General features: G+C 36.2%; 1 pseudogene; it reads left to right on the top strand.

The window, feature by feature from the left end:
• The first annotated feature begins 1,418 nt into the window (after positions 1–1,418).
• On the top strand, positions 1,419–2,705 carry LOC102272492 (PMS1 protein homolog 1 pseudogene; annotated as a pseudogene).
• The last annotated feature ends 17,742 nt before the right edge of the window (positions 2,706–20,447 follow it).

Genomic DNA, 20,447 nt, shown 5'->3' with positions numbered 1-20,447 from the left:
GGACCAGAGGCCATGATCTTAGTTTTCTGAATGTCGAGCTTTAAGCCAACTTTTTCACTCTCCTCTTTCACTTTCATCAAGAGGCTTTTTAGTTCCTCTACACTTTCTGCCATAAGGGTGGTGTCATCTGCATATCTGAGGTTATTGACATTTCTCCTGGCAATAACTCTCTAAAGTTTATTTTATATATATATATATATTTTAATAAAAGATTCAGGCTAGATTAACTTGGCCTTTGTTTCTTTACTTTGTTCTTCAGAGATTTGTTTACTGTTGTTTACTTTTGGTTTTCAGAGAAATTTGTTTGATGAAGAATCCAATTTATAAAACAGAAGACAAATATTGTCTTAATTGCAAAAGATTTTTTGAAGAAAATTAGATATTTGAGTGTCTTTATATCTTCAGTTCAGTTCAGTCTCTCAGTCATGTCTGACTCTTTGTGACCCCATGAATCACAGCACGCCAGGCCTCCCTGTCCATCACCAACTCCTGGAGTTCACTCAAACTCATGTCCGTTGAGTCCGTGATGCCATCCAGCCATCTCATCCTCTGTCATCCCCTTCTCCTCCTGCCCCCAATCCTTCCCAGCATCAGGATCTTTTCCAATGAGTCAACTCTTCGCATGAGGTGGCTAAAGTATTGGAATTTCAGCTTTAGCATCAGTCCTTCCAATGAACACCCAGGACTGATCTCCTTTAGGATGGACTGGTTGGACCTCCTTTCCTTTATGTCTTCACATGTATAGAATTGTATTATTGATATCTGTAGTTCATAGACCAAAAATGTGGACCTCCTCCAAAAAAGCACAAAATTAGTTGATAGAAACATTAAAACCAAGAAACACACAAACATAACTTTAGACATTCTGCAGTGTTTCACTTCATTTTTCCTTCTTATTGCTACACTTTGGCAGAAAGCCATTATTCATGTGTACATTCAATCAACAATCATTATTGAATTCCTCCTTTACACAGAGGTACTGAAAATATAGTAGTAGGTAAGCAGAAATGAATTTGCTTATAATGAGTGCAGAGTCCTCCCAAGTGGGATGAGTTTGCTAAGAATATATTTAATTTATTGGGATGGGAGAAGAAAATATTAGATCTTTTATTTGCATATACATTTTGCTTATCTTTTTTTAAAAAAAAGTACACCTGTTTATGCCTCATAAGTTTAAAAAAGTCAGAATGTCAGTACCTGTAGAAATGCATATATATGCACATATATATGTATATATATACACACACATATATATGTATATATGTACATATTCATAGATAGTGGATTCATATTTTTTTCTTTGTAATCAAACAAATTTAGTCTTATATAATGAGACAGACTTAAACCAAACATAATTACAAACTGTGACATGTTCTATTAATGCAAAGCATAGAGTGCTTCTAGAGTATGTTTGAAGAATGTGGGAAGTGTTTCTGGTAGATTCAAATGTGGTAGATAACAAATCTGGACAGCTTACAGCTTATGATTTAATTAGCAATCGAGTAATCAAGAAACCCATGTCAGCAAGCGCCCTTTTTGTTCAAGATCATCGTGCTCAGTTTCTCACAGAAAATTCCAAGACCAGTTTGGAAGATGCAACAGTACAAATTGAAGAACTGTGGAAGACATTGAGTGAAGAGGAAAAACTGAAATATGAAGAGAAGCTGCTAAAGACTTGGAAAGATACAATAAGCAAATAAAGAGAGCCATCGAACAGGAGTCACAAGTATCATTAAAAGATGGAAAAAAAAGGATGAAACCCACCAGCGTGTGGAATTTGGCACAGAAGCACAAGTTGAAAACCTCACCATCTAATCAGCGAAAACTTGATGAGCTCTTTCAGGCCCAAATCGAAAAAAAAAAGAACCAAAACATTAAAATAGTTCAGATCCCCTTCTCTATGGAAAACTTAAAAAAGAATTTTGATACACAGAAGAAATTTGACTTAGAAGAAAAGGACGAATTTTGCTTGATCCACAATCTCAAGTTTCCTGACGCATGGCTGATTACATCCAAAACAGAAATAATGTTGTTAAATCCATATAGAGTGGAAGAAGCTCTGCTATTTAAAAGACTTCTTGAGAATCACAAACTTCCTGCAGAGCCACTGGAAAAACCAATTATATTAACAGAGAGTCTTTTTAATGGATCCCATTATTTAGAGATTTTACATAAAATGACAGCAGATGACCAAAGCTACAGCGGATCAATTTACCTGTCCAATCCTCGTCTTACAGCAGATGGTTTCAAGATAAAATTGATACCAGGAGTTTCCATTTCTGAGAACTCCTTGGAAATAGAAGGAATGGCCAATTGCCTTCCATTCTACGGAGTAATGGATTTAAAAGAAATCCTTAATGCTATATTAAACAAAACTGCAAAGGAAGTTTACGAATGTAGACCTCGCAAAGTGATAAGTTATTTAGAGGGAGAAGCAGTACGTCTGTCTAGACAATTACCCATGTACTTATCAAAAGAGGACATGCAAGATATTATCTACAGAATGAAGCACCAGTTTAGAAATGAAATTACACGGTGTGTTCATGGTCACCCATTTTTTCATCATTTAACCCATCTTCCAGAAGCTACATAATTATGTTTAAGAAAATTTGTTACTATTGAAGTCAATATGGTCATAAAATTATGAATCAGGTTTAAACTATCTGTGTACTATCATGAGTTAAATGGTTGTTTTGTAAATAAGGAATCACTGGCCTGTTTGTATATTGAAAATTTTTTTCAAAATTATAAAAATTAATAAACTAAAAAAAAAAAAACATGGAACAACATGTGCAAAAGTTCTGAGGCAAGAATGAGTTTTTCATGATGAAGGAACTGAGAGATACCTAGCGTAATCGAAGCCCAATCATCAAGGATAGGTACAGGATGTTCTGATGAGGTTTGTCAGCCAGGTAACACAGAGGTTTGCAGGATGAATAAATCTGAATTTAGTGTTAAGTACAAAAACATGCCAGTAATTTTTTTAAATGAATGACATTAGGTTTATTTGTGTAAAAGATATACCTGACTGTTCTCTATATTATTTTTGAAAGGCTAATTGAAAATGTCTAGCAAACACCAGGAATTTTGTGCAAACCACATTGTAGAAAATTGTTCCTCAAGACATGATATAAAATTGGATGACATAAATTTGTGACAGAAAAGAAAAATTCTGGATTTGTCCTTTAAGATTTTGAGGCTTGTCATTTAAGCTATAACTAATAAGTGGCATTAATGACTAGTTTTTTGAATAGTCTAAAGTAACCTTGTTGGCTTTAAACTTATGGATTCAGAATGTATGTCTTTTACCCCCAGAATAACAAAGAAGCAGCAAGAGAAGAAGGAAAAAAAAAGGAGGGGGGAGGAGAAAGAGGATGAAAAGGAAAAGGTGGGTTGGGGGAGGATAACAAGCTAAAATTGATTGAAGTTAGATAAAAATTTTGTGTCAACATTAGAGTTTGCTACCATGTTTATTTTACCATAGACTCTCTCTAACATCAAACTTTATTAGGAATTAGTGTTTATCTGCCAAATAGGCCTGTAGACATGAAAAACCATCTTCAATTGGGCCTATACAAATTAAAGCCCTACTTTGACTTTAAGAATATCTTTTCATCATTTAACCAACCTACTTCATCAAAGGCCAGACACTGTATCTATAAACCTTTTATCAAATGCTCTGAATACAAGATAAAATCATAGCATAGCATTACTTTTCCTATGATAGTGGTTATTTTAGTTTTCTCTCCCTAATGCCATTTTTACTAAACCAAATAACATTTAAGTTCACTTTACAGAATTAACAAATTCTCTTTTTTAGGCATGAAATTATACAGGATAATATCAACAAGTTCTAACCTTCTATGAGTCTATGAGGTTTAATCATTCACTCTTCTCTCTTAACTAAGCTAAGAAGCCTGTAATGAAAAAAGATGAATGTGACCTGTTTTTTCTTTTCTTCTCTATTTTATTTCCTACTGATTGCAAGGATATCAAACTAGTCAATCCAAAAGGAAATCAATCCTGAATATTCATTGGAAGGACTGATGCTGAAGCTGAAGCTCCAATATGTTGGCCACCTGATGTGAAGAACTGACTCATTGGAAAAGACAATGACCATGAGAAAGATTGAAGGCAGAAGAGAAGGGGACAGAGAGAATGAGATGGTTGGATGGCATCGTCAATTCAGTGGCCATGAGTCTGAGCAAACTCTGGAAGATACTGAAGGACAGGGAAGCCTGGTGTTCTGCAGTCCATGGGACTGCAAAAAGTTGAACACAACTGAGCAACTGAAAACAACAACAAACTTCCTGTATTCAGAGATTTTAGGTCAAGAAGTAGAGAGAGATTTAAAAACAAAACAAAACAAAAACATTTAATTTAAGGTTTGAGGTTGTAGTTTGAATGGTAAGGGTTTAGAGGACTCAAATTGTTTTCTCTATTTAATATACACACATACACATACACACATATCCCAGTCTCTGCTTATTTTAATATAATAAACATGAAAATTTACCACCTCAGTCTGTTCCAACTGGCACACAATTTGGGGGCATAGGTTTGATTTAATGTCTTAGCAAAGACATGACTTCATATTATGTTTCTTATAATTTCCTGAAATTTGAAGTTTACAGAAAAAGATACCTTTTTTAAACTGCTTTCATCTTTAGTCTTTGCATCCTGCTTTCATTTGTAATTAGATCCAACATTTTAAAACTTCCAAAATAAAAAAGATCAGTCTTGGCAGGTCTTTTTCAATTTGAGGCTCAGCAAGCTTGATCCTTGATTATTTTCCAGTTTGAATTATTTTGACTGTGGTATGATATTAGTCCTCTCATCCCTGAAGCACTCTTAAATTATCAATGAGTAGATACAAAGTTTTATCTTTATTAATTTTTGACTCTTTTGCTGACACAACTTAAAATATGTTAATATTAGTTTATCCTATAAACATTTGAATGCAACTTGAATCCAAAAAAATGTAGCATTGTCTGTTTGCTAGTTTTGGTTTGGCATAGAATAAAAAATTTCTTCCCAAGGGTATTTAAGTGGTAAATGATTTTAGAAAAAAATAACTTAAAAAAGCAGAAGAAAAACTAAATTTTTCAATTTTACCTAGGATTAGCTTATAAATAATTTTCTATCATTATAATATTTGAGGAAATTGGAATTATTTTAACATACTTTTAGATTATTTGGGGTCTCTAGATTAACACCTCATGGTTTGGTGGAAAGAATGCAAGCTTTGATTTTGGATAAAGTTTCCCATCCTGGTCAATAAATTTGTGCCTTTATTATCTGGGGAAAGTTATATCTCTCCAGATCTCAGCTTCTCTTTTGTAAGCAAAATACATTTTAGAGCTCTGAGAAAGACAGGATGAAGTAATTCATGGTACTGTAAATTTCTATAGCATATAACTGTGATATGATAATATCTCCATCCTTTACATATTCTTCTTCCTTTCATCAAAGTCCTGTACTATAAAGACAGCCACACTTATCCAGAAGGCAATATTCTTTGGGAGAGTGACTCCTTTTTCCAGTATTAAGTGTAGTTCTTAGTTACTCTAATCTAATAATGGTACTCCCACTTTGCTTGCCAATGACTGGTCAAGGCCTTAGTGTGTGATTCAATTCTAAGCAGTAAATATGATGGGCAATCAGCATTGGAGATATGGGAAGAATTTCTTGCCCCTTTAAAGTAAAACTTTAAAACTCATATTCTCTTTCCTGACATGTTTTAATGTCTGGATATATTGCCAGGGAATATGACAGCCATCTTGCTAAAAGCTTAGAGACAAAATCCATCTGAGAATGGCAGAAAGATACTGGGATTCTGCTTGTTATCACTAACCATCTGATTAACCATTGCTGGAACCACACTAACTCTAGGCTTTTTGTTAAGGAAATAATATGTTTTCCTTTATTTTAAATACAATTTAAAAGTTGCTGTTAAAAACTCTTAAAGAGTATGTCAAGGCTGTATGTTGCCACCCTGCTTATTTAACTTATATGCTGAATACATCATGCAAAATGCCAAGCTGGATGAATCACAAGTTGGTATCAAGATTGTTGGGAGAAATATCAACAAACTAAGATATACATATGATACCATCTTAATGGCAGAAAGTGAATAGGAACCACCCTTTTGATAAGGGTGAAAGAAGAGAGTGAAAAAGCTGGCTTGAAAATCAACATGCAGTATCGTGCATCGAACCTGGACTGGTGACTTGTTTCATATATGATATTATACATATTTCAATGCCATTCTTCCAAATTATCCCACCCTCTCCCTCTCTCACAGAGTCCAAAAGACTGTTCTATACATCAGTGTCTCTTTTGCTGTCTCATATACAGGCTTATTGTTACTATCTCGATGCACGATACTGGATGCTTGGGGCTGGTGCACTGGGACGACCCAGAGAGATGGTAATGGGAGGGAGGAGGAGGAGGATTCAGGATGGGGAACACAAAAAAAAAAAGAAAAAGAAAATCAACATTCAAAAGACCAAGATCATGGCATCCAGTCCCATCACTTCATGGAAAAGAGTTGGAGTAAAAGTGGAAACAGTGACAGATTTTATTTTCTTGGGCTCCAAAGTCACTGGGGATGGTGACTGTAGCCATGAAATTAAAATACGCTTGCTCCTTGGAAAGAAAGCTATGAAAAACCTAGACAGCATATTAAAAAGCAAAGACATCACTTTGCCAACAAGGTCCATCTAGTCAAAGCTATGGTTTTTCCAGTAATCATGTACGGATGTGAGAGTTGGACCATAAAGAAGGCTGAGTGCTGAAGAATTGATGCTTTTGAATTCTGGAGAAAACTCTTGAGAGTCCTTTGGAAAGCAAGGAGATAAAAGCAGTCAATTGTAAAGGAACTCAACCCTAAATATTCATTGGAAGGATTGATGCTGCAGCTCACCCAATGGCAATGAGTTTGAGCAAACTCCAAGAGATATTGAAGGACGGAAAGCCTGGTGTGCTGCAGTCCATGGGGTTGCAGAATTAGACATGACTTGGTGACTGAACAAGATTTTCTATAATTTACAAATAAAATATTCTAACCAATACATTGATGACTTAAGTATGTGGTAGGTGGTAACTGTTCAATAGATGCTATTTTCCTTATTTTACCCCATTTATCCCAAGTATTACACTAAGTATATCTGAAATTATTTTGCCTGATACAAAACTAAATGTTGTATGGGAAAAAAAAAAAGGTTTAATCAACTGCTTGTTGAATCCATAGGGAATTTAAAACCAGTGCTGATTATGTGCTATGAATTATGTGCTAATTAAGATTCTATTAAGACCTACAAGACTCCTAAAACTAACACCCTCAAAAGATGCCTTTTTCATTGTAGGGGACTGGAATGCAAAACTACAAAGTCAAGAAACACCTAGTGTAATAGGCAAATTTGGCCTTGGAGTACGAAATGAAGCAGTGCAAAGGCTAATAGAGTTTTGCCAAGAGAACGCACTGGTCATAACAAACACCCTCTTCCAACAACAAAAGAGAAGACTCCACACATGAACATCACAAGATGGTCAACACCAAAATCAGATTGATTATATTCTTGGCAGCCAAAGATGGAGAAGCTCTATACAGTCAGCAAAAACAAGACCAGGGGCTGACTGTGGCTCAGATCATGACCTCCTTATTGGCAAATTCAAACCTAAATTGAAGAAAGTGGGGAAAACCACTAGACCATTCAAGTATGACTGAAATCATATCCCTTATGACTATACAGTGGAAGTGAGAAATAAATTTAAGTGACTAGATCTGATAGACAGAGTGCCTGATGAACTATGGATGCAGGTTCACGACATTGTACAGGAGACAGGAATCAAGACCATCCCCAAGGGGGGGGGGGGGAATGCCAAAAAGCAAAATGGCTGTCTGAGGAGGAATATAAAGAGCTGTGAAAGGAAGATAGTGAAAAGCAAAGGAGAGAAGGAAAGATATAACCACTTGAATGAAGAATTCCAAAGAATAGCAAGGAGAGATTACAAAGCCTTCCTCAGAAATCAATGCAAAGAAATAGAGGAAAACAACAGAATGGGAAAGACTAGAGATCTCTTCAAGAAGATTAGAGACACCAAGGGAACATTTCATGCAAAGATGGGGTCAATAAAGGACAGAAATGGTATGGGCCTAACAGAAGTAGAAGATATTAATAAGAGGTGACAAGAAAACAAAGAAAAACTGTACAAAAAAAGATTTTCATTTCCCAGATAAATATGATGATGTGATCACTCACATTCACCTAAAGCCAGACATCCTGGAATGTGAAGTCAAGTGGGCCTTTGGAAGCATCACTATGCACAAAGCTAGTGGAGGTTATGGAATTCCAGTTGAGCTATTTCCAATCCTGAAAGATGATGCTGTGAAAGTGCTACACTCCATATGTCAGTAAATTTGGAAAACTCAGCAATGGCCACAGGACTGGAAAAGGTCAGTTTTCATTCCAATTCCAAAGAAAGGCAATGCCATAGAACTCTCAAACTAGCACACAATTGCATTCATTTCACATGCTAGTAAAGTAATGCTCAAAATTCTCCAAGCCAGACTTCAGCAATACATGAACTGTGAACTTCCAGATGTTCAAGCTGGTTTTAGAAAAGGCAGAGGACCCATAAATCAAATTGCCAACATCTGCTGGATCATTGATATAGAAAGAGAGTTTCAGAAAAACATCTATTTCTGCTTAATTGACTATGTCAAAGCTTTTGACTGTGTGGATCACAATAAACTGTGGAAAATTCTAAAGGAGAAGGGAAGACCAGACCACCTGACCTGTCTCTTGATAAACCTGTATGCAGGTCAGGAAGTAGCAGTTAGAACTGGACATGGAACAGACTGGTTCCAAATAGGAAAAGGAGTATGTAAAGGCTGTATATTGTCACCCTGCTTATTTAACTTATATGCAGAGTACATCATGAGAAATACTGGGCTGGCTGAAGCACAAACTGGAATCAAGATTGCAGGGAGAAATATCAATAACCTCAGATAAGCAGATGACACCACACTTATGGCAAAAAGTGTAGAAAAACTAAAGAGCCTCTTGATGAAAGTGAAAAAAAGGGTGAAAAGATTGGCTTAAAGTTTAACATTCAGAAAACTAAGATCATTGCATCCAGTCCCATCACTTCATGGCACATAGATGGAGAAACAGTGGAAACAGTGGCTGACTTTATTTTTCTGGGCTCTAAAATCACTTCGGATGGTGACTGCTGCCATGAAATTTAAAGACGCTTACTCCTGGAAGGAAAGTTATGACCAACCTAGATAGCATATTAAAAAGCAGAGACATTACTTTGCCAACAAAGTTCTGTTTAGTCATGGCTATGGTTTTACCAGTAGTCATGTATGGATATGAGTTTGACTACAAAGAAAGCTGAGCACTGAAGAATTGATGCTTTTGAACTTGGTGTTGGAGAAGATTCTTGAGAGTCCCTTGGACTTCAAGGAGATCCAACCCGTCCATCCTTAAGGAGATCAGTCCTGGGTGTTCATTGGAAGGACTGACTGATGCTGAGGCTAAAACTCCAATACTTTGGTCACCAGATGCGAAGTGCTGGCTCATTTGAGAAGAGCCTGACTCTGGGGAAGATTGAGGGCAGGAGGAGAAGGGGATGACAGAGGATGAGATGGTTGGATGACATCACCAACTCAATGGACTTGGGTGTGAGTGGACATCTGCAGTTGGTGATGGATAGGGAAGCCTGTCTTGTTGTGGTTCATGGGGTCACAAAAGTTGGACATGACTGAGTGACTGAACTAAACTGAATTATGTGCTAAGTTCATCACTTAATTATAAAATTGTCATAATTTCGCTATATATCTCAAAGAGTAGAATGAGATGAGAAAACACTTCATTTGTTTAAAATGTAATTTTTAAAAGTCAACATTAGTTCAAACTAAAAATTAAATATTTTATTCTCCATATTAAAATCAATAGAATACTGATAAAACAAAAAGCCTACTGAGCATCTGGTGTACTAAGGGAGCATAAAATGCATATTTCATTCTCCTAACAAAGAAGGATAAAGAAAATTAAAAGCTAATGAGGGCATGGTACATCAGTTATCCTTTTGTATCATCTATAAAATACACACAAACAGCTAATTCAACATTCATAAGTGAACCATATATTGTACTGTACTTTGAAAGCTGCTCAATTGTGTCTGAGTCTTTGCAACACCATGGACTATATAATCCATGGAATTCTCCAGGCCAGAATACTGGAATGGGTAGCTATTCCCTTCTCCAGAGGATCTTCCCAACCCAGGGGTCAAATCCAGGTCTCCTGAACCCAGGTCTCCTGCATTGCAGTAGGATTCTTTACCTACTGAGCCACCAAGGAAGCCCAAGAATACTGGAATGCATAGCCTATCCCTTCTCCAGTGGATCTTTTCTGACCCAGGAATCGAACCAAGGTCTCCTTCCTGCATTGCAGGCAGATTTTTTACCAGCTGAATTATATGGGAAGCCCAAATGAACTGTATAATTTAAATCTAAGTTGTTTTCACAAGTGGAGAAAAATATCAAGAGAATAAATTTAAGTATACATATGCATCTGGTCCCATCACTTCATGGGAAGTAGATGGGGAAACAGTGGAAACTGTGTCAGACTTTATTTTTTGGAGCTCGAAAATCACTGCAGATGGTGACTGCAGCCATGAAATTAAAAGATGCTTACTCCTTGGAAGGAAAGTTATGACCAACCTAGACAGCATATTGAAAAGCAGAGACATTACTTTGCCAACAGAGGTCCGTCTAGTCAAGTTTATGGTTTTTCCATTGATCATGTATGGATGTGAGAGTTGGACTGTGAAGAAGGCTGAGCACCAAAGAATTGATGCTTTTGAACTGTGGTGTTGGATAAAACTCTTGAGAGTCCCTTGGACTGCAAGGAGATCCAACAAATCCATTCTGAAGGAGATCAGCCCTGGGCTTTCTTTGGAAGGAATGATGCTGAAGCTGAAACTCCAGTACTTTGGCCACCTCATGCGAAGAGCTGACTCATTGGAAAAGACTCTGATGCTGGGAGGGATTGGGGGCAGGAGGAGAAGGGGACGACAGAGGATGAGATGGCTGGATGGCATCACTGACTTGATGGACATGAGTGAGTGAACTCCGGGAGTTGGTGATGGACAGTGAGGCCTGATGTGCTGTGATTCATGGGGTCGCAAAGAGTCGGACATGACTGAGCGACTGAACTGAACTGAACTGACTGATACATATCAAATCAAAGTTTTTCTTGATTAAATTAGAAACATTGATAAGAGAGAGAGAGAGAGAAATATAAACCTCTTGAAGGAAGCCCTTGTCAGATGAGAATATTCACTTACATCTGTTTTTGACACTAGGTGGCACTGAATAAATCCTGGGAAAGTGAAAGTGAAAGTCACTCAGTCGTGTCTGACTCTTTGCAACCCCATGGACTACACAATCCATGAAATTCTCCAGGCCAGAATACTGGAATGGGTAGCTATTCCCTTCTCCAATGGATCTTTCCAACCCAGGGATGGAACCCACATGCCAGGCAGATTCTTTACTTATTTATATTATTATTGTTACTTTGGTTAAGAAAAATAAAGTGAGTTTCAAAAGAGAATCCTAATTAAGAATTGGAAATAAAATAAAGAATTTGGATAAATTGATGACAGTTAAGGACCTTATCCTCATTTGAATTCTTTTATCAATTACTGTCTGAACCATATTTATGGCATTTATTTTAACTACATTTCTTTACCCTTGTAGCTCAGTTGGTAAAGAATCTGCCTACAATGAAGGAGCCCCGGCTTTCATTCCTGGGTTGGGAAGATCCCCTGGAGATCGAAATGGGAACCCACTCCAGTATTCTTGCCTAGAGAATCCCACCTGCCAGGCTCCTCTGTCCATGGGGTCACAAGAGTTGGACACAACTTAGCGACTAAACCACCACCACATTTCTTTGCATTGCATTTGTGTGTGCATGTATCTCTTTTATCAATTCTAGTGTACTGTAATTTTAAATATCTAAGACATAGACTTGATTCTTACCCTGTCTACATTTTCTTGGCATGGGAGAAGGCTTCATGAATAGCACTCTTGTGTCAAATTTCACAGATGAGGATAAAAAAGAATTATAATTTAAAATTTTGATTATTTTTAAGACAATTTCCTTGTAATTTACTTCTTCTGTGTTTATGCTTACATGTTTTGTAAGAAATATAAATGAAATATCACCCTAACAGCCTATAATCACCATGTTATTCTCTAAATATACATTCAAAGCACAGGTTATTAAAAAGCCTCTACCTGGGAATACTGTACCCTATTCGATACAAGTTTTTGTTAGTTGACATCAAGTACCTAGTATAATCTATCAACTAGAAGGAAACTTAAATTATCAACCCAAAAGCAAGGATTAAGTATTATTCATTTTTGTCTCCACCAAAATGTGTGCTATGCATAATATTTCTTTATCAATGTCTTTAGCAAATGAATGAATAAACAATTACTAAAATTGTGTATGGATGTGAGAACTAGACTATAAATAAAGCTGAGCACTGAAGAATTGATGCTTTTGAACTGTGGTATTGGAGAAGACTCTTGAGAGTCCCTTAGACAGCAAGGAGATCCAACCAGTCCATCCTAAAGGAAATCAGTCTTGAATATTCACTGGAAGGACTGATGCTGAAGCTGAAACTCCAATACTTTGGCCACCTGGTATAAATAACTGACTCATTTGAAAAGACCCTGATGGTGGGAAAGATTGAAGGCAGGAGGAGAAGGGGACTACAGAGGATGGGATGGTTTGATGGCATCACCAACTCAATGGACATGGGTTTGAGTAGACTCCAGGAATTGATAATGGACTGGGAGGCCTGGCATGTTGCAGTCCATGGGGTTGCAAAGAGTCAGACACAACTGAGCGACTGAACTGAACTGAACAAAAATTAAAAGAAACAGTTTCAATATGTAGATATAATCTAATTTTGAAAGATTCAAATCACTTAAACTTTTACCATTTACTGTCACTGAATCATTAGTCAACTAAATTCCACTCATTCACTATGATACTCTAATATATGTGTAATAGGATATAAAACCCATCAGGAGCAACCAAGATAACTTAGGACAGGTTCTTCAGGTAAATTGAAAACTTTCAGTGAATATCACAGTCACAATAAGAAAGGGGAATGTTAAACAAGTAAACTAGCAAAGAAAACAAAGAGGAAGGGATGTGAATGCTGGGGAGAATAAAGGTGAGGTAGGCAACTTCTGGCCTCTTAGCAATTTAACAAAATCTGTTAGCTCAAAGAATCTTTAGCAGTTATGTTACAAATCAGATTCCACATTAATGCAAAAAAGGAAGTTCATGTTTCCTTGATATGTTTTAAATTCTCTTCTGGGAATGGATATTACTAACATCATAAATGTAGACTCCTTGGCAAATTCTCATGGTGATTTAACAAAGAGAGACTTTAAGATTCTGAGATGGTGGATAAGGAAGTATGAGGACTTTGTCTCCCACCTAGTTGATAATTACACTGACAGGATCTGTTTGATGTAACTATTTTGGAACTCTGGAGTCCATTGAAGGCGTGCAATTCCAAGACTCACTTCAAGACACATTATAATTAAACTTTCAAAATTTATAGACACAAAATCTTGAAAGTAGCAAGACAGAAATGACTCATCATAAACAAGAGATCCTAAATAACATTATGAGCAGTGTCCTTATCAGAAATATTGGAGGTTAAAAGTCTGTGGGTAGATTTATTCAAAGTGCTAAGACAAAAAAATAATGCTAACCAAGAATCCTGCATCCAGCAAAACTTTTCTTCAAAAGTGAGGTAGAAATTAAGACATTCCGAGATAAGCAAAAGTTGAAAGACTTTGTTACTATTAGACCTGCCCTGCAAGATGCTAAAGGGAGTTCTGCAAATTGAAAACAAAGGACATGTGAGCATGTTCAGTTGCTCAATTGTGTCAATTTAAATTATGGGTAGATCTTCAAATTAATTGAAAGCAGGGTCTTGAAGAGATATATATCACCCACAACCGCACAATTGTACTCATCTCACACACTAGTAAAGTAATGCTCAAAATTCTCCAAGCCAGGCTTCAACAGTACATGAACTATGAACTTCCAGATGTATAAGCTGGTTTTAGAAAAGGCAGAGGAACCAGAGATCAAATTGCCAGCATCCCCTGGATCATCGAAAAAGCAAGAAAGTTCCAGAAAAACATCTATTTCTGCTTTATTGACTATGCCAAAGCCTTTGATTGTGTGGATCAAAACAAACTATGGAAAATTCTGAAAGAGATGGGAATACCAGACCACCTGACCTGCCTCTTGAGAAACCTCTATGCAGGTCAGGAAGCAACAGTTAGAACTGGACATGGAACAACAGACTGGTTCTAAATAGGAAAAGGAGTATGTGAAGGCTGTATATTGTCACCCTGCTTATTTAACTTCTATGCAGAGTACATCATGAGAAACACTGGGATGGAGGAAGCACAAGCTGGAGTCAAGATTGCCAGGAGAAATATCAATAACCTCAGATATGCAGATGACACCACACTTATGGCAAAAAGCAAAGAAGAACTAAAGAGCCTCTTGATGGAAGTGAAAGAGGAGAGTGAAAAAGTTGGCTTAAAAGTCAACATACAGAAAACTAAGATCATGGCATATGGCCCCATCACTTCATGGCAAATATATGGGGAAACAGTGAAAACTGTAACAGACTTTATTTTTGGGGGGGCTCCAAAATCACTGCAGTTGGTGACTGCAACCATGAAATTAAAAGACACTTACTCCTTGGAAGGAAAGGTATGAACAAACTAGACAGCATTTTAAAAAGCAGAGACATTACTTTTCTAACAAAGTTCTGTCTAGTCAAGGCTATGGTTTTTCCAGTAGTCATGTATGGGTGAGAGAGTTGAACTGTGAAGAAAGCTGAGCGCTGAAGAATGATGCTTTTGAACTGTGGTGTTGGAGAAGATTCTTGAGAGTCCCTTGGACTGCAAGGAGATACAACCAGTTCATCCTAAAGATCAGTCCTGGGTGTTCATTGGAAGGACTGATGTTGAAGCTGAGACTCCAATATTTTGGCCACCTGAAGCAAAGAGCTGATTCATTGGAAAAGACCCTGATGCTGGGAAAGATTGAGGGTGGGAGGGGAAGGGGACGACAGAGGATGAGATGGCTGGATGGCATCACCAAGTCAATGGACATGAGTTTTGGTGAACTCCAGGAGCTGGTGATGGACAGAGAGGCCTGGCTTGCTGTGGTTCATGGGGTCTCAAAGAGTCAGACACAGCTGAGCAACTGAACTGAACTGAACTCAGACCTAGAGCATCTGCAATCTGTTAGAATAACGTCACCATCTCCTATGCAATAACTGTAATTGGAGCTATGTCTTAGTGTGTAATAATCGTTCAATAATATCCACCAATTTTCATGGCATTTGCAGTAGTAAGACAGTGAATTAAATAGGAACTTAGCCTCTCCAATCCCAATGGCTCTTTGTTCCTCAGGTCAAGGATTTATTGGAGGATTCTGTCTGCTGCTAAGAATATCCATACCATATGTACACTAATGAAGAAGGGAAATAAACCCTGTAAGAAAAAAATTAAGATTCAATTTATCACCCAGTTTCCAACTATGTATGTGTTAATACTTTCACGGACTATACTGGCTTTTGATATAATGATACCAGTGTCAGTTCAGAATGGGTATCTAACCTGTGTATCTAATATGGGCATTCCTATTTTTCCTGTGTACAATCATGGAAAGAATGGGATATAGGTACTGCATGTACTTGCAGTGGTATTTCAGAGTCTTTCCTCTTGGGGATTGACCTGTCCTTTAAATTATGGCTTCTAGAAATGAGAATGTGACTCAGATCTAAATATGCTCTGAAATAATAAGATTTTCCATTACAGTGTGCAATAAAAACTCTGCTTATAACAAGTAAGTAGTTTATCAAAGATTATTCAACTATTAAGTAGTAGGAACAAGATTTGCACTCTAGCAGTATAGAGTTAGAACTTTTGATTCAAAACGCTATACCACACTGCTTTTCCAATAGGGGAAATAATAAATAATAAAAAACAGGAGTAAAGCATCATGTTTACCAAAGTAATAGAGAATTATGGTACTATAATTTTTGGCCATGAAAAATGGTAATGCAGTTCTAAATCTGCTAATCTGTAAAGATGTTAGAATAAATGAGTCAGTGAAGAGAAGCATGGCTAAAATATTAAGCATTATAAGCCTGACCCTCCCAGGTGGTTCAGTGTTAAGGAATCTGCCTGCCAAGAAGGAGATGTGCATTTGATCCCTGGGTGTGGAAGATCCCATGGAGAAGGAAATGGCAACCCACTCCAGTATTCTTGCCTGAGATATCCCATGGACAGAGGAGCCTGGGGGCTACAGTTCATGAGGTAGCAAAGAGTCAGACACAACTGAGCAACTAAACAGCAGCAGCAGCATTATAAGCCCATGTCTGTAAATCGCATGTACATGTGAAAGTGTATGGAATCTACTATTATTGGTGTTAATAACTAAAAATTATTCTATTATGGAGTTTGCAAAAGGACAAAAGAGAACATTAGGCATCTTACAGATCAGAGCATCAATAGAACATGGTTTTAGGATAGGAAAATTTAATATAATTTTAAGCAGAGAAGAACAAGTTAGTATAGAGAAAGCTGTCAAAGGTTCAATGACTACAATAAAATTAATAAGGAATTATTACACGTGAGATATTTTTCTCAGTATGGTACACATAAAAATCCATTTCATCCTCATAATAATCCCATTAAAAAAGCGCTTATCTTCATTTTCTATAGAAAACTCAGGCTCAAAAGGAATGAGTAACTTATTCAGCCATTTCATTTTACGAGCCTGTGTTTTTTCCTGTTTTAGACTATAACAGACTGTTTCATCTACCTGTAAGAGATAAAATAGGAAAAAAAGGACTTATGCTTACATACTTCAACAATGCCAATTCCTCACCCTCAAAATTCAAATTAATCATCCATATTGGCAACTCAATGCATCATTACCAAAATTAATATGGGTTCTTAGCAATAGTTTTTGAAAGACAAAGAGTGAAATTATTCTGAATATTCAGTTGACTTGAATCATCAGAAACATACCAAAGGATATTAATAATTAAAGATACCTTTGCATTGATAGTAATTACAGATTATTTATAAAGGCTTTAAAAACAATTTAAATAAAAAAGCTTTAGATGGGTGATTTAAGTGGAAATCATCATTAGAAAGATCAAACCCATAGTATCACAGAAACAAGTTTTAAATTATGCACTTTGGAAATCAATGCTAGATCTCACTTTGCTTCCTCGATCTTACTTTGCTTCCTAGATTTAGGAACAGCAGTTTCTGTCTTTAGATTGCTGTAATTAGCACTAGCCTCATATGCTCATTTACACCTTTGGCAATCAAGGATTGGAAACTTGACTTTCACTGATGGTATGTTATAATCACACCAGCTTGGAGCTTTTTCTTCCCTCTGTTTTTTGTTGATAACATTCACAACAATATTAAGAAAAAAGAAAATCAAAGTACATTTCTCTTGAGTTAAATGCTTTAAACTCAGAGAGCCTCAGGAGTGCATGGATAATACATAATAAGATTTTAATTGATTGCCTTTTGTTTTTTTGTTGTTGATCTCACATAGACAAATACAAAAAAAGAAAAAGAATGTATGGTTAATGAACAGTTTCTTCATATGTATATAACCTAAAGATTTCTCACAAATGTTGTTTATTATGAAATAAAAAAATATTAAGACTTATAACACAATGTCAAGAAATTTTTGGATTAAATATAGTATTATTACTCTATACTATACTATGTATATGTGCTATACTATTATACTATACTATGATGAATATCAGAGAAGGCAATGGCAACCCAATCCAGTGTTCTTGCCTGGAGAATTCTGGGGACAGAGGAGCCTGGTGGGCTGCCATCTATGTGGTCGCAAAGAGTCAGACACTACTGATACGACTTAGTGGCAGCCGCAGCAGCATGATGAATATAGAATTTAGAATTATGTAAATTAATATTACACCTTAAATAAGAGAATTTAATTACCAAATTCTGGTTCCAACCATGATGCAAGCTACATAGTGTTCATATTCTTAAAATGAGATAAAATGGAATTTTAGTGCATAGTAAAATCTTAAATAGGAACATTTACTTATAAAATGTATGGTTGTCTGTTTTTCATTAAGTTCCTATTCCCTTTACCCATCAATATCATGACCATAATCATTTTTTTGGATTTTTATAGGTTAATTTCTAGCGTTTGTATATAATTATAAAAGCCTCATATAAACAAGTATATTCATCTGATTTGTGCCAAAATAATGTTCTCTGTTAACAAGTATGGTCATTTATCGTGTATTGGAATGTATTACATATACTCACGGTGTATCTTGTGTTGGAACGTACTGTGTGGCTTTGGCAGGAGTACACACTTGTAGCTGCTGATTCTCAGGTGTAAAAAACATGTTATTTAGAAAAAAAGATGATGATCAAGAGGATATAGCTTGGATTCTGGAAGAAAGAACAGAAGTGGTGTCTTTAGTAAATAACACACTGGAGGCCTATTTGCCAGGTGCAGGAAATAGATGAAAATTTTCTGCCATGCATCATGAAGGCTGTCAAACCTGAAATAAAAGTCAAGTATAATGATGATTTCCACTATCTGCACATCTTCACTGTGATTCATTCACCAAAAGATCTCTCAAATGATAAGCTCTTCAGTTTTTTTTTAATAATTGATTAATGGAGAAAAATAGAAACTAAAACAATGCTGTTCTGACTCTATTTCTAGATATTTTCCTATTCTTTTTTTTTTTATCAGTTGAACAGGAGAAATCATTTGGAATTAATTTCTTCTGTTTATTATATTATATTTCTTCTCTCTTCTCTCCTCAAAGTTAAATTTTCCTTGACTTTATTAGTGGAGACTGCATTTCTATTGTGATTTGGTCTGAATAAACTCAGATGTGAGTATAGCTGTTTCATTTTCAAGAACATGAAAGAGGCTGAAAAAGAGAGAGTTGATGTTCTTAAAAATGAAGTGGCCTGGCAAGTCAACATAGAGTGGGAAGGTGAGGCTGGAGAATAATTGGGTATATAAATTGTAGACTTTTGAAAAATAGTTTTAAAAAATCAGAGAAGTATTAGGAGCAAGTCCAAAACATACAACTGATGCATGTGAAGATGAACGAGAAGTGCTTAGAATTTTTACTCTTAGTATTTGTGAATTATCTCCAATACAGTATACTAACGCATATATATGGAATTTAGAAAGATGGTAACAATAACCCTGTGTACGAGACAGCAAAAGATGTATAGAACAGTCTTATGGACTCTGTGGGAGAGGGAGAGGGTGGGAAGATTTGGGAGAATGGCATTGAAACATGTAAAATATCATGTATGAAATGAGATGCCAGTCCAAGTTCGATGCACGATACTGGATGCTTGGGGCTGGTGCACTGGGACGACCCAGAGGGATGGTATGGGGAGGGAGGAGGGAGGAGGGTTCAGGATGGGGAACACATGTATACCTGTGGTGGATTCATTTTGATATTTGGCAAAATTAATACAATTATTTAAAGTTTAAAAATAAAATAAAATTTAAAAAAATCTAAAAAATAAAAAAATAAAGTAACAAGTAAAAAAAAAAAAAAAAAAGATAGAAATAGGTAATAGAAATAAGAACAAAAATAAACAAATGGTACCTAATCAAACTTACAAGCTTTTGCCCAGCAAAGGAAATCATAAGAAAATATGAAAAGACAGTCTACCAAATGGGAGAAAATATTTGCACATGATGCAACAAAGTCTTAATCTCCAAAAAACTAAGTTGCTGGACAATAACTTATTTAATAGTAGCTAATTGTTATTAATGTAAAATAATATAAAAAAAGAATGTTATATGTGTGTAGCTGAGTCTCTTTTCTGTATAGAACAGATTGGCAAAATGTTGAGTCATAAAAGTCAACCACAAAACCTAAACAATGGACAGAAGACCTTAACAGACATTTCTCCAAATAAGACATACCCATGGAGAGTAGGCAAATAAAAAGATACTCAGTATGACTAAATATTAGAGAAATGCGAATCAAATAACAATGAGGAACCACTTCACACCAGTCAGAATGACCGTCATTAAAAAGTCTACAAATAACACATGCTAGAAAGGGTGTGGAGAAAAGGGAACACTCCTACACTGTTAGTGGGAATATAAGTTGAAGCAGCCCCTATGGAAAACAGTATGGAGGTTCCTCAGGAAACTAAAAATAGAATTATCATATGATCCAAAAACTACACTCCTGGGAATATACCCAGATAAAATTATAATTTAAAATGATACATGCACATCTATGTTCATAGCAGCACT

This window comes from Bos mutus, chromosome 6 (assembly GCF_027580195.1).
Source record: "Bos mutus isolate GX-2022 chromosome 6, NWIPB_WYAK_1.1, whole genome shotgun sequence".
NCBI classification, from domain to species: Eukaryota; Metazoa; Chordata; class Mammalia; order Artiodactyla; family Bovidae; genus Bos; species Bos mutus.
The sequence above is the reverse complement of the archived record's forward strand: the minus strand, read 5'-3'. Positions and strand labels throughout refer to the sequence as shown.